This window comes from Ursus americanus, chromosome 16 (assembly GCF_024610735.1).
Source record: "Ursus americanus isolate L20-20 chromosome 16, mUrsAme1.1.p, whole genome shotgun sequence".
NCBI classification, from domain to species: Eukaryota; Metazoa; Chordata; class Mammalia; order Carnivora; family Ursidae; genus Ursus; species Ursus americanus.
The window spans coordinates 56,282,498-56,295,240 of NC_142142.1; the positions used below are offsets into that span (position 1 = coordinate 56,282,498).

General features: G+C 40.5%; 1 protein-coding gene across 1 annotated transcript in view; it reads right to left on the bottom strand.

The window, feature by feature from the left end:
- LOC123792459 (uncharacterized) overlaps window positions 1-12,743 on the bottom strand; it is a 98,117-nt gene that overhangs the window by 57,974 nt on the left and 27,400 nt on the right. The gene's annotated exons all lie outside the window — the stretch shown is intronic.

Below are 12,743 nucleotides of genomic sequence, written 5' to 3' on the forward strand. Positions count from 1 at the left end.
ATGTAATAATTTGTTTGGGTACTTGTACAGTATATAATATATAAATTTATGAATTAGGGAATAGTATGTGACATATATACACAACACTATATGAAATACTACATATATACACGATATACGATACATAGTACATACAAAGTAAAAATACACTGTATCACATAAGATACTATATGCTTCTATATACACATTCAATTACAATACATAAGTACAATACATAATAGAAAGGTATGTGTAATAATATACTACATCACGTATAACTGAAAGCTAAAAGCTATTACATATATTATTTATAGTTACTACTCCTTTTCATTCTGTATTTATTTCTCTATGCACTGAGGGCCCCCTCTCCCTTTCTGGGCTCCTCCCGTATACAGTCCCACCCTCTCTACCAATGGTTTGTTTCTGTCACACATTTCTTCAGAGAACCAGTTTTTAGCAGTTAGTTTTTCTACTTCTCTTTTGTTCTTTCACTGATTTCTCCCTCCTATCTTTACTGTTTCCTTTTTTGGTTGGCCCTTTGGGGTGTGTACTTATTGCTCCTTTTTCCAGATTCTTGAGTTGAATTCTTAGGATTTGTTTTCAGTCTTCCTTGTTTGCCAGCAAATGTATTCCAAATGAGAAATTTCCCACTAAGTACTTGTTTAACTGTGTTCCAAAAATGTTGGCATGTAGTATTTCCTTATTTCTCAGTTACAAGTATTTTGTAATTTTCCTTCTGGTATTCTTTTTAACCCAAGGGTTATTTAATAGTATGTTACTTAGTTTCCAGGCATAGGAGACTAAAAAAAAAAAAAGAGTCTTTAGTTGCTGGGTTCTAATTTTATTGCATGGTGAGCAGAGATATAGTCTGTGTGATGCTGATTATTTGTAATTTCACACAGAGTTTTGTAAATATTCCATGTTTGCTCAAAAACAACGCATATTCTCTGTTTAGTATAAAATTCTATCCCTCTATTGGTTTGAGCTTATTAATCACGTTATTTAAGTCTATAATCTTTTGCTTGTTTGGTTTTTTGTTTTTATTTGATTTAAAAGTTTCTGAAAGGGTTGTGTTAAAATCTCCAATTAATTGATTTGCTCTCTGCAGGACAATGCTTATATATACACAGGATAGATTCTTAGGCACATATATGCTCATTATCTTTATACATTTGATTCATCATTCCTTTTACTAATATATAATATCTCACATAACTCAGCTAGGGAAATACCAGGGAAGTGAGAAAATTCTAGATGGTACAAATATGAGGGGGTTTAGTAACCAATCATATGTGAAGGAGAAGGTGGCTCCATGGATAACTCTCCCATTTTTCGTCTAGAAATCTGGGTGGATGACAATATTAATTACTATAAGATATACAGAAGGGCCAGAAAGGGTAGAAAAGATGAAATGAGCAAACATTTATTCATTCATTTATTTCTTCATTAAGTAAATATTTACAGAGTGCTTATTATATATCAGATAGTATACCAGGCATATTTTCCCATGAAGTTTTCACGCTAAGTTTAAGATAAATTAGTCCCACAACCCCATCAAAGTTTTGCTCACAAAGCACCAAGGTACAAGACAAATCATAATGTAGCTATTCATATGCAAACAATTGAATGTGGTGGGCTTTCTGTAGTGCAGAGTGGAAGTTCAGCTCAATAAAATCTCCCAGTATCTAAAGGGAATTCCCAGGCTATAAGTAGGCTTGAGATAATAGATTAGCATGATTTACAAACTGTTCGATTCTAAACTAAAAAATATTCAGCTTTTTCTTGTAAATGTAATGATCCGAATCTCTTAGCACCAAACTGGACCTATAATATATCTTCTTTGAAGGTTTCAAACTTCAACAAGCACATGAATCACCTGGCTCCTTGATAAAAACGCAGATTCCTAGACTCCAACCGCAGAGATTCAAGAGGTCTGGAGGGAACCCAAGAATCTACATTTAACAACCCCCTCAGCTTATCATGATACTAAAACTGTATTTTGAGAAATGCTGCTGTACACTCTACTAACTCAAATGATGAGATTTTAATAAACAAAGAAACAAAATTCAAAAACTTACTGCTGGGAATGGACAATTGGCATACCTGTAGATTTTTTTGGATGTGATCTTGTTGTTCAGGGATTGCAAATTTACTTCTTAAATACATTTAGAACATTAAAAAATGTTTTAATCTAATCCAAGGGAAATAATCTTCATAGAAGGTATGAAAAATACAATTTTCCTACATTTCTAGCTACACAGTCTCCAAACTAGCCTTGTTTTCATGCCCACATAAAGGCTTTATTTTTATTTATTTATTTAGGCTTAATTTTTAAATTTTTATTTACCTAATTTTTTATTTAAATTCAATTTAGTTAACATATAACATATTATTAGTTTCAGGCATAGACTTTAGTGAGTCATCAGTTGCATATAACACTCAGTGTTCATTGTATCACATGCCTTCCCCTCCAGCAACCCTCAGTTTGTTCTCTGTAGTTAAGAGTCTCTTATGGTTTGCATCCCTCTCTGTTTTTATCTTATTTTATTTTTCCTTCTCTTCCCCTATGTTCATCTGTTTTGTTTTTTAAAGTCCACATATGAGTGAAATCATATGGTATGGGCCTTTCTCTGACTGACTTACTTTGCTTAGCATAATACCCTCTAGTTCCATCTACGTTGCTGTAAATGGTAAAATTTCATTCTTTTTGAATGCTGAGTAATATTCCATTGTGTGCATATGTGTGTGTGTATATACACATATGTGTATATATATATATACATACACACCACATCTTCTTTATTCATCTGTTGATGGACATCTGGGGTCTTTCTATATTTTGGCTATTGTTGGTAATGCTGCTATAAACATTGGGGTGCATGTGTCCCTGCAAATCACCATTTCTGTATACTTTGGATAAATAAGGCTTTTTTTTTTTTTTCCTGCTAGGAAATCCTGCTAGGGATTTCTCTTTTAATAACCTCAGGCTCAGTGACCTCACGGATTCTTTCTACTGCTCCCTTCCACCGTGAAAAGGACTGTCTTGTTTCTTGTTGTTAGTTTCTTGGATTAGGAAAGACAGAAGTGAGCAATTTTTCTAGTTTTCTCTGTTGGCTGAGAAGATAAAAATTTACTCATTTTGACCCTGCTAAAATATTATTTTCTCCTCTAGAAACTACCAGAAACATGCAGCAAGGCACAGTGTCCTACGATTTCTGGAAACATCTTGGGAACATTCTGGGGAAAAATATCCCATGAACACCCCTATCCATAAGAAGATTTTTTTCCCCTCCCCCATTTAGGAAAACTCTCTGATTTGCTTCCTGCTGACAACTGAAGCAGGTTTGGGAAGCTATTCAACTTTAATAATAAGAGATTCTGTGTAGATTATGATCTGCTTAAATTCAGAACTGCTTTAGGATTCAGACGCAGAAGTAAAATTGAAAATAAGGCTAAAATTGAATCAAGTTTAATATCCACGGTATTAAAGGGATGAAGACAATCATTATGTATTAGCAGATATGGACCTTTGGACCAGGATAACCAGATTGCCCCCAAACTGAACATTCCGTAGGTAGTGTAATGAACAAGCATTTATAATAGGCCATTCTGTTTAGGCCATCCAGTTAGAAAATTATAACAATTTATGGGAAAGAAATGTACAAGTGATTTTTCATAAAATATTCTGAGCTGACAACTAGATTAAATGGAAAAACATGTAGGAGATTGGAAGAGGGCCACTGCGAATGGAAAAGTACACACTGAACAGAAATGAGCGTCATCAAACACGGGGCTGTGGGGGGACTTGGATTAAATCCAACAACAAATGAAGAGACCCTGCAGCAGAATGAAAGCGAAGACACACTCAAGCTGGAAGACAGAGGAGGACACAGAAGTGCCCACGGTCTGAAAACAGAGGAACACATAAGTATTTCCCATAATGAAAAGCAACTGTTATGTTTTAATAACTGTATCTGGTGATTAGCGCCTACATCATCTCTCTTATCTGCCGATCTAATAATGTCTTATCAAAGTATTAATGATCTTCACTAAGTAGGAATTGTTAATATCATGCCCAGGTGGGCAGTGAGTGATACTTCCAGATTTCTAAATATTCATTAACGACTTGGTTGATTAGTTGTTCTGGAACTTTGACAGGGACTGGTATTGGCTCTACTGGCTTCTATTTATATCCCTTCCTTTCCTTCTCTTTGAAAACCAGAGGAACATTTGCCAGTCTTAGGTTCTGGTTATTGGAAGATACACACTGAAGCCACAGTGAGATCATCGCGAACACACACTGGGATGGCTACAATGAGAAGGCCTGACTGTGTTCAGTGTCGCTGACGATGTGGAGTGACTGTGCTCACACACCTGCCAGTGGAAATGGAAGAAGGATGAAAATCACCTTGAAAAACAGTTCGGCACTTTCTTTAAAAGTTAAACATATACTAACCAAATGATCCAGCCATTGTACTCTTAGGTATTTACCTAACATAGTTGAAAACGTACACACAAAACTTGTGTGCAAATGTTCACAGCTGCTTTGTTTATAACAGCCAGATACTGCAGACAACCCTGCTGGCCACCAGCAAGTAAATGGCTGCATACGTTATGGGAGATCTATGCAGTGGAATACGACTTACCAACAAAAAGAAAAGAACTATTCGTACACACCACGTGAACGAATCTCAAAATTGCTATCATTTAGCAGTTCTTTCATTAAAAACCAGAAAAAAAGAGCCCATATTACTCCATATATTTAAAACTAGAAAATATGAGCAAATCTATTGTGAAGAAAATCGTTCAATGGTTTCTGGTGACAGGGATGAACAAGGAGGGGAAGATGGAATTACAGAGGGCACAGGACAATTTTGGGGTGATAAATTCTCGATTATGACATGGTCATATGTCACCAGTAATCAAGTTGCACACTTGAAATATGTGCAGTTTATCGTATGTTAATTATGTCTCGGTAAAGCTGAATAAAACAAAATAAAGTGATTGCCTTTCACCGTTAGTGTCGGGAAAAGACAGAATGCATCTCAGAAGGTATGTATGGGAAGTCCCAGAGCATGTGCAGAAAGAAACTTAAGGGTTTCATGGTCTCTGCTCAAACTGGTTTTACCTATTTTTTAGCTGACAAATATATAATTTGTAGCTGGCAAGCAAGTGAAATTGTATGATAACCATAAAGGCTTTGGTATGGTGACAGCCACAAAAACAGATGAAGTAAATAAATGTCCTATTAAACATGGTAAAAAAAAGCACTGACTTAAGAGAAGGATGACCTGACTTCTGGTTGGAGTCTCCTCTGACACGTTAGAGACAAGCTGCTGGTGTTGGACTGGGTGAGCCTCTGTTTTCTGCCCTGAAACTGAATGATCATGTATTCTAACTGTGCGTAGAAACAGAATTGAGGGAACCCCCCCGTGTTGTGAAGCTTATTTGTTCTGATTTCTAGCATAGACTGCCTGCTGCTTGAACCCAAAGTATATTCCCTCTTAAACCTGTGGTCCTTGTATCAAATGCAGATTCTGAGGCCACAGCCAGGATACTGAGAAAGTCTGAGGCAAGGCCCAGGAAAGTGCAATTTATAAATAGGTGGTCTGAACACCATGTTTGATTCTTTAGTCTGATAGCAAAAAAGGACATCTCATTTGTACCATTTCTCCAAATTACAGACTATCACATCGCCTAAACAGCTCCTCAGTGCAAAGATACCTCAGCTTTTTAAAACATAGGGTCTTTCAACATCATATCCCTTCATGAGGAACACGTTTTAAACCATTTGTATTGCTTCATCTACCAGAAAACTTGGTCAAAAATAGAAACTTTTCACAGCATTTCTTGCTCTCTCACCAGCCTTTGAGTTTATAGATTACTGAGATATTTGCAGTGTCAGAGGATGGGCCCCTGCCCTGCAACTGCTATACATTTTTCTGCAGGCATAATAACCTTGATAAGCTGGTACACAAGCAAGTCAATTTCAAATGTGGGCTGGTTAAGGCACTGAGTACCCTAAGTACAGATTCCAGAACCTGTTAGAAATAACTGCTATGAGATGTTCTGGGACTGAACTATTATGTTAGCCCAACAGATATTGGCAGGCATTCTTTTCTTTGACAAAACAAGGCAGTGAAATTTATTGTACTATTTAGTAGGGAAAACAAAGCAAAAACCTGTACAGAAAAAACAAAGAAGCTCTTTTGCTTTTAACAAAGAAACTAACATAAATGTCTTAAAAGAGGGGTTGCTCATCCACGTCTGGACCCCACGGCTGGCAGACTCCCTCCTCTCCTGGGCCCGTCCCCAGCCCTCTCTCCAGCCAATCGATTGCAACATCCTTATTGAACTGACCTTCACAGCATCCCCCAGCCTGTTCGCTTCTCTCCATGGCCTCTCACCTGGGTCAGACTCCTCACCTCTCACCTGACCATTTGCTACAGGCCAGGCTAATGCAGTGTGGTTCTCAAGTTCTGGTCTTCAGACCAGCCGCATCATCACCACCTGGGGCCTTGTTAGGGATGCAAATTCTCAGGCCCCTCTCCAGAGGTTGTGGGTGTGGAGCCCAGCGATGGCTGATTTAACAAGTCCTACCAGTGGTTCTGATGCTCACTAAAGACTGAGAACCATCACTCTGAGTGTTCTCCCCTTTGCCGGGTCCCCTTCCCAGCCACGGTAATTTTACCCACTGCTGTCAGATAAAATTTCCAAAGCATACACATGATCATATCACCCCCAAGAGTAAGGGCCCTCAACCTCCCTCTTGTTAATACCAGTAACATGGAACATCTCCTGAGCACTTCCTATGTGCTAGGCAGAGTGGCTCCCAGCTGAGCATAATAAATATTTAAGAAATGTATGAAGTGTGGATGTGTGACCACCTACTACTCTCTGTGGTGTCAGCCTGCAATGGTCCCCATCAGGGGTTGTCAGCCTTGGATGCACGTTAGAATCCCTTGGGAGGCTTAATAAAAACTCACCACCCAGGAATAAGTTAAGTGGGTCTCGCATATTTTCAGAAGCTCCCTGAGGTGATGTGTGTGAAACTGGGGTTGAGAGCCAGCCTCTCTGTGACCCCTATCTTCTTAGCCTGATTCTCCCACAGCTGAGGTGGCTTTGCCCCCATCTGCTGCAGCCACTGCCTTGCCTCTGGCTCTGTCATCCATCTCGTTCTTAGACAAAGGAACATACCAGGGGGCAGTGACCTACCTCATGTCTCCAGTGTAGAAACTGCCCTGGCTTCTCTGAGATCTACTTTCTACACAGCAGCCAGAGCGAGCTCGTTTCAACCTAAGTTAGACCATGGTCGTCCTCTGCTCAGAACCCTCCAGCGGGCCTCCATCTCATTGACGGGAAAAGCAGAAGTTCCCTCCATGACTTCTGTATCTCCTCCTTTTCCCTCTACTCTGCACACCCATCCACCTGTTGCCTCTCTGGCCTCAGCAACCTCTGCTCCCCCTCCAGCTTTCTCCACTCCAGCCACCTGATCTTCCCACTGTCTCTGAGACACACTTCTGCCTCAGGGTCTTTGCACATGCTGCTTCCTCCACCCGCAATCAGTCTCCCCGTTTAGCCACCTCCCTTCTTCCCTTGCCTCTTTCCCATCGCAGCTGTCACCTCGGTAGGGCCTACCCTGACCACTTTATTTAAAATTGCCAACATCTTCTCGGTGTTCCCTAACTTCCTTCTTTGCTTCCTTTATCTATGGTGTTTACTATCTACCTCTAACTTGCGCAAACTTCACGAGAACGGGTGCTTTGTCTGCTGCATCCCAGCACTTAGAACAGCGTATGCACGTAGTGAATGCCTAATAAATACTTCTAAAATGAATAAATGCCTGGCCCCATGGTCAGGCTGTCTATCTCATAGTCCACAGTAGACCCTGGGCCTCTGTCTTAACCCCTAGGTGACCTCTCTTCTCCCCCAGGCCACCTAAGACAGGATCTCTCCTCTGGTCTGGCTTGCAGGGGTGGTAGAACTGCTCAGCACACCACCCAGGGTTGAGATGTCTTCCCTCCTGCCACATCTCCTGGTCCTGCCTCTGGCCTGCCTGCATGCCTCTGTTAGCCCGACTGGCTCAGCCCAATCCTGCTGCTTATTTCGACAGTAGCCTACTTGTATGTCATCTATACCATTCTGGTGGAGGACACCTTTGGGCAGGCCTATACCCATGTTCATAGCTTGTTGTGTTTATCTCTGGAGCTCTAAGTTCCTTTGCTGACAGAGGACCTGCCCTGTATTACAAACATTTAACCAAGATCAGTTGTTAGTATCTATTTTAGTCTTTGTTATCTGTTGCCCTTGACTGTAAGCTCAAAAAGAACAGAGATTTCTATTTTTTTGTTATTATATTTCTTCAGTGCCTAGTACAGTGACTGACCCATTGTAGTCACACGCTATAAAAATACTTGCTGAATGAACAAATGAGTCCCAGTGTTATTGCTGAAAATCTTCTCTGCCACCGCTGAGTTCTCAAGGTATGAAAATTGACCTAGAAAAGCAGTGCAAGGCACTGATTCCCATTTGAAGAAGTTACAGAGTGAGCTGCCAGGATTCCTCGTTCGAACCCTTCATCATTCAAACTCTTTGTTGCTTGGTCTTGAAAGGGGAGTAAGCAAGAAATCAATCAAAAGTGTGGAAAGTCACTTTAGGAATGCCAGTCAAGGTATAAAATATCACAAATGGAGTTTCACAGCCATATATTACAAAATCAATGAATGTCTGTCTTCAAATGGGAAAAACTGACATTTAGAGGTTTCCAAATATCCATATGTGAGATGAGATGTAGTACACGCAGATATATAATTGACGTTTTTACTTTTCGTGATGAGACTCAGCCTTAAGGAAATTAGAGCCACTGTAAAACAGGCTACTTTCTCTTACGCTGAAAAAAAATGGCCATTTATGATGCCTTTTTATGGTGACATCTCCTGGGCCACAACAGCGTTGGGAATGAGAATGAAACAAAACACCTGACGCTCTGACGGTCACAGAAGTGCTCGTTCTTTCTCTTGCCTCCAACAGGAATAATATGAGTAATGACAGTGGCTTATTTTGAGGACACCAGAGAGGACACATACATACATTATCTCAGTTAGTTATCCTGTCTACGAGGAAGAAATGATTATCCCCAAGGAAAAGATAAAGAAAACGAAGTTCAGCAAAATCTAAGTGACATTAAGGTAAGAATTAGGGGAGCCAGGAAGGAAAGACCTTCCCTCCTCTTGCCCTTCCCCCGACTCCCATGCATCACTCACCTCCCAGCCCCAGCCCCTCCTCAGCTGTTTGCCTGCCTTGCTCATGGCAGTGGACATGCTTACATTAACATATAAGCATAAAGTACTTAGTGTAAACACAGGACATACTTATGCTAAAAAATCATTTATTGCTTATCTGAAATTCAAATGTAACTACTTGTCCTGTATTATTATTTGCTGAATCTGGCAATCCTATTTCCGGTATTCTCTTTGAAATAATTTTTTTTTAAGATTTTATTCATTTATTTGAGAGAGAGAGAGAAAGAGAAAGAAAGAGAGAACACGAGTGGCAAGCGGAGGGCAAGGGCAGAGGGAATGGGAGAAGCAGACTCCCTGTTCAGCAGGGAGCCCGACGTAGGACTCGATCCCAGGACTTTGAGATCATGACCTGAGCTGAAGGCAGACGTTTAACTGACTGAGCCACCCAGGCGTACCCCCACCTTTGAAAGAAATATTATTTTTGTGCCGTATAAGGATTTAATTAAGAATAAAGAACATGAAGGAAAACTGTAGGAAGTACTTGTACACCCTCTTAATCTACCATCTCTGTCGCCTCATTAGCCTGGAATGTTACTTACTAAATTAGGTCTTAAACCTCCATTATTTGTGAGCTTGTTTCTCCCCCAGAAGATGATAAGTAGCTGCGGGGAGAGAGGGTTATTTGCACAACCTGGTCCACACCTCTGCTCAGCGCCCCGTTTGGTGCCTTTCTGAAGGCGCTCCATCTGTTGGAGTCATCCAAGCCAAACTGGGCCAACTCAGAGGAGTTAGGGAGGGTAAGCGGGCGGATGCCCAACGGGGAGATCTGATCCGCTGATCTGGCTTGAGTGGCAAATACACTCGATCCTGTGTACGGAATACACAGGTTCCGTGTTTGCAAATTCACCTGCTGGCAAACATTTCTTTGTAGCCTCAAATCAATACCTGTGGCACTTAAGTCGTCATTCGCAGATGTGCACAGGGCAGCAAAACATTTGAGTCAACCGACACGCACCTTCCCCGCTGAGGGAGAGCAGGGCGGTGCTCGGCTCATGTGCTTTAGCTCTCCCACTGGAGACAAGTGCCTTCTGGTGGGGTGTTAAGTGCCATGTTTTTCACATTTTTGTACTTTTTGTTGGTAATTTCATTGTTTGAAATGGCCCCAAAGTGCAGTGCTGAGTGCAGCCTGATGTTGCTAAGCACAGAAAGGCTGTGATGGGCCCTGTGGAGCAGAGACGTGTGGCAAGCTTTGTTCAGTCATGAATTAGTCATGCTGTTGGCCATGAATCCAATATTAATGAGCAATTGCATTCATATATAGCAATTATCTATCCAATGTACATGTGATCACTGTAACGTAATATATAATCAATTCTATATATAATAAGGCATCTTTAAACAGAAACACATATCCAACATGTTTGTGTATTGATCTGTTGATAAAAATGAGATCATGGCTCACAGGAACATAATGTGCATTTCCCCCAGAAGTCGTGACTCAGTATTCTCAAATTTAACGTTCACGGTGACTTTAACTACTATGCATAACGAGAATCAGCTTCTATCTCCTAGACTTTCTCATTTCTAGGATTGTGACAGTCAATTCATTATGTTGGTATGGACCACTCTGGGTCACGGAAATAGATTACTAAGGCACTCTTCTCAAAAGAGGGAAAAAGCTGGCAGACCATGATACTAGAAATGGGTTGCCAATGGCCTTGCTAGTTTTTCCAAAAATTGAAGGTGATCATTTTGAGTACATTTCAGTGGCCAGCCTTCCTGTTTCTGGCATTTGTTTTTCCTTTACAAACTTAATTTTTATTCCTACTTTTCAAGGAGAAAGTTTCTTGGCAGCAGGTGATGGTACTTGTGGGATTTTATCTTGGGATCAGATAGCTTTTTGTTCCGCTCAGAGAAAAATCCAAGCAGAGAAATAGCAATGGATTGCTTCAGAGCTTGACAAGCATAGGGTTAAGATGTTCCATGAGATTTTTATTAATGTAGCTAGGGAAGGCCAGAAAAAGCCAATTTATCGATGTCAGTCCCCTTAACCCCATTTCGCCTGAATGACTCAATCGTCTATTGCACTGGATCTTGTTTCTTCTGGGAACTCTAAAAGGCTGTTAGAATTACATTTCCACCAATTTTTTTGTACTTGTTGCTTTTGAAAGAAAGCCTTGTCCAAAAGGCCTCTCATCTCCTAGAATGAGGTACAGAGATCCTTGAACAAAACCAGACAGGTGGATAAGAAGATGTTCTCTGAGCCTTTCTTTCTTCTTTTTCTGAAGTTGGCTGTAATGGAGAGAAACCAGCTCCTCAAGTCCTGGCTTGGTGGGAGGCGTTAACCAGCAGCTCCTTCCCTCCTTCGGTGGTGCGGGGGGCTCAGCAGCTTCAGAGCTTGCTGTTTCCTTACCGCTCTAGTCAAAGTCCCTGGTATTCATTTTTCATCTTTTCCACCGTCATTTTTAGGAAAAAATACCAAGTAAAGGAGTTTCTGAGAGTAAAAGTTGGTATAACCATTTTGTGGGGCAACTGGCAATATCAATCCAAATTTAGAATGTGCCTACCCTCTAACCCAGCAATTCCACTGCTGGAAATGTATCCTACAAATAAACACACAAAGATGTATGTACACAAATGATCATGATGTACTGTTTTTAACAGTAAAAAAAAAAAAAAAAAGAAAAAAAGGAAATCTCCCAAACAACAACAATGAAAAACAACTAGAATCAACCTACAATGTCACATGTGAAATCCATTAGAGAATAAGGCATATCTCTCCGTACTGACTTGGAATTTTCTGTTAATCAAACATGGCAAGTTGCAGGAAACGTATAGTATAATCCAGTTGTATAAAAAGAACGTGTGTGCACAGAAAACTGTGTAAAAGGGTAATCACAATCTGTTGATCAGGTAATCTCGGTGATCATTTGAATTGGGAATAGCAGGTTAGGGGGAGGGTAGGAGCTGAAGGGTGGCTTTTAGTTTGTATTTTACAGATATTTTATTGCTTATTTTACTACAATAAGCATTTCTTATTTTTATGCTGCCATAAAAACACATTCTGTGAAAGATTCCCAAATGTTTTATTCTTCATTTTGGTAACTTCTGTGGAGAGGCAGCGAATACTATAACCTCTTGAATAATCGCACGTCAACGTGTTGGGCTGCCACACCCACGCTGTGCTGCCTCAGCTATCCACTTCATTGATGCTGGCTGGATTTAGATGTGTTACACCTCGTTTCTGTGCTACCTGTTGTATGCGTATCTGTGACACATCAACAAATACGTATGGAGAATATTTACCCAAGAACAAAGTAGCTGCCAAGAAGTGGGGTCCAATTAGATGGGGCCTAATTGGTGTACTAGAGTTCGGGGCTCACAAAGTGACCACACAGTGGATAAAAACTTAATGACCTTGACCAAGGTGATTGGTTCTGACGTAACACTACTTGTCCTTGACAGATAGTAGAAGCAAGAAAGAGGGCAGGTTACGTGCTGCCTTGACCTGGCTCCAGAAAG